General features: G+C 45.7%; 1 long non-coding RNA gene across 1 annotated transcript; it reads left to right on the forward strand.

Annotated features, from left to right (window-relative positions):
* The first annotated feature begins 956 nt into the window (after window positions 1-956).
* Window positions 957-1,851, forward strand: LOC146655194 (uncharacterized). Its single transcript, XR_014914392.1, has 3 exons — window positions 957-1,111; window positions 1,216-1,283; window positions 1,369-1,851. It is a non-coding gene; the product is annotated as an uncharacterized LOC146655194 (long non-coding RNA).
* The last annotated feature ends 956 nt before the right edge of the window (window positions 1,852-2,807 follow it).

Here is a 2,807-nt window from a genome sequence, read left to right on the forward strand (position 1 = left end):
TATAAATCTCATCAAAATATATTTCCTGCAGAAATTCGTACTCGTGCTGTCTGTTAGAGAAAACATGGAAAATTGTGCCCATGAACATGAGTAATACATAAATCCTGCATCAGACTAAACACATGCTAAACACAAACAAACAAACAAAACAAATTATGATAATTCATGTCCGTGAACATGAAAAAGTAGACTGCTTTTTTGTGACTATTTCATGTTCTGCTATAAGACCTGTGAGCGGCGCTATGCTAGGTCAATGTCAGCAATAGCAGACATGTCCATGCACTCCCTGTTTTCCATTTCACTCTGTGGATTTTAGAATCCGTGGATGGGGGGCTCAGGATTTGTGACCCCTTCTTTAGAAGTTCAGGGTAGAAAACAGACGACCTTTAAACAGCGTCCCAGTGTTTGGAGGGTTTCAGAAGTCCTCCGGTCTCGGGAAAAAGAAGAGCTTCAGCGGAGGGTAGGTGTCAGTGGATCGGCGCATGGATGCAGCAGACGGATTTAAGGATTCATGCAGGCGAGAGAGGCGGATTTAAGAGGATGATGGCTGATGCTGATCGGGCTGGAAGGAAGACACAAGTTGTGTCTGACTGCAGCAGAATCCATTGAGCAGAAGGTCAGGAGGAGTTTTCTTTTGGCTTCACCTCTGACCTCTCCCTCCTCAGACAGCTGACCCCACACCGAAGGCCTGGACAAACAAAAACGGCCGCTCAGCACTGTAGCTGTTTGGAAACGTGAGCTCTCCAAGTGTGAAGGAACCCGATGAACGCTGCTTTTCATTGTTTGGCTTTTTGCCGATTTTTGATCTTTTACTCTCATTTTTCCTTCTGTTTAGCTTCTTTTGCTCCTTTAGTTCTTTGCTGCAGTTTAATTCTCCTGCAGCTTGCTCCCTCTCCGTGTGACTGATTTCCCACCACTATACCTAATGTCTTTTTTAACTTTGCCTGACAGACGATTCATCAACCTGATTCTTAATCACGTTACAGCAGAGTGGAGCCAGAGGTGAGCAGAGCAGAGTGGAGACTCCTGCCAAATATTTGATTTAATGGAGGCTTTTATCCCGACACCTTACAGTCCCATGAGTGCATGCATACCAGCTACGGTGGCCCCGGTGGGACATTAACCCTTTAATTCTTATGTTACTCTTCTGTTTTGCCCACTGTTTAACCCCATTACTCTGAAACCGACTCGTCTGTGCTTCTGTTTCATTTTCAGGGAGTTGGATTTGAAGTTTCCATAAACTGGGATAACAGAGAGTATAATGCTGCCATAGAGCGAGTCAGGTGAGGCATCCACCCAGTTTGTTCTGCTCTCCAAAGTCAGGTACCAGTTCTTCTTCAAATTAGTGTTTTCTATCTCTTCCTGGAGGTTCCCATACAGCCCTGGCTCAAGTTCCTCTCTGCTGCAAGGGGAGGCACCCAGGAGACCTGAACCACCTCGGAGGTGTTTTTTGACCTAAAGGTGCAGTGGCGGCTGATTTTCTAAACGCCAGTTCTTCTGTGCTGTTTGTGGAACGTCGGGTTTTGCTGATGTAACGTCTGTAATGTAATGTTTGCACCTGTGGATGCTGATCCAGAGAGAGAGAGCCTGCACATGATGCTGGTGGAGGTATCTGTCAGCCACAAACACATCTCTGCCATCCATCACCCACAACATGTTTTCCAGTAAATTAGGAGTCTCTAAGGGTTCTTACTTTCTCATTAAATCAGCTTTTCTTGAGCTGGCCAAACTTCCTTCCTCCTCTTCTTTCATAGTGATGCCAACCCTCCCTCACCTAGCAGGGGAGAGCGCACACACATTCAAACACACACTCACGGCTTCCTTCTCCAATACAATTACCATGGAGGGGATTAAGGCGGGGCAGCTCCCCGTGTGTTTTGCTCTCTCATTGTTCTCGCCGTTTCCCTGCAGCTCATCTCATCTGTTTGTGTCAGTCTGAGCAGGGCTGGTGCTCCGTCCTACCTGACACCAGTTCATACAGTTAATCCAACTATCCAATTCATGTATTGATGGGACATCAGTCTGCTCCTGATGGAGGCTGTTTGATGATTAAAGTACACCTTTAAGTTTATCTGCATGCATTCCTAGATTTTGGGGTGGCTGTAGTTCAGGAGGTGGAGCAGGTCATCTGCTAATCTCCGGTCTGCATACCAGATAACCCTGTGCACGATACTAGCCCCAAGTTGCTCTCCGATGTATGTGTCGGAGTATGAATGTTAGATAGAAAGCACTTCTATAGAAAAAGCCTAGAAAATAAAGAGTGGGTGAATGAGGTGCTTTGAGTGCTCAGGTAGAGTAGAAGTCCATTTGTAGAGTGAATCATACGGTTTCAGCTTTTACTCCACAGAAATTCTCGGGAAAAGTCTGACTTTGACATCAACATCAAACCAAATGTTCCTGTAGCGTCTTTCCTGATCATTTCCTGAAAAAGGTGCAGAAATTACACGCAGTCATTCTGATGACGTCACTGCACATTTGTAAGCAAGAACATTCCCCTAACCCCGGGATCGTCCCGGATGTGGCTATGATTCGGTCCGATTGCAGCCCGTGATTCCACTGGGCGTGCTGCATCCTGTTTCAGAAGTTGCTCAAACTGGCGCTGCGTCATTTTTGAGGGGAAGCTGTTGTCATCTGTCGATCTGTACCGAAATCGGTTCTGCTAATGTGAGAAACTTTTCACGATTCCCATCCCTGTTACCTGTTACAGCCACCTGGCACCTCTAATTTATGATCCCATCAACATCATTTATATATTATTAAAAAACATTCAATTTCAAACAGCTGCAGACACAAACTGGTCGAGTGTA

The sequence above is a fragment of the Rhamphochromis longiceps genome, linkage group LG13 (assembly GCF_057381845.1).
Source record: "Rhamphochromis longiceps isolate RC_006_pf linkage group LG13, R_longiceps_female_GT1.1, whole genome shotgun sequence".
Lineage (NCBI taxonomy): Eukaryota > Metazoa > Chordata > Actinopteri > Cichliformes > Cichlidae > Rhamphochromis > Rhamphochromis longiceps.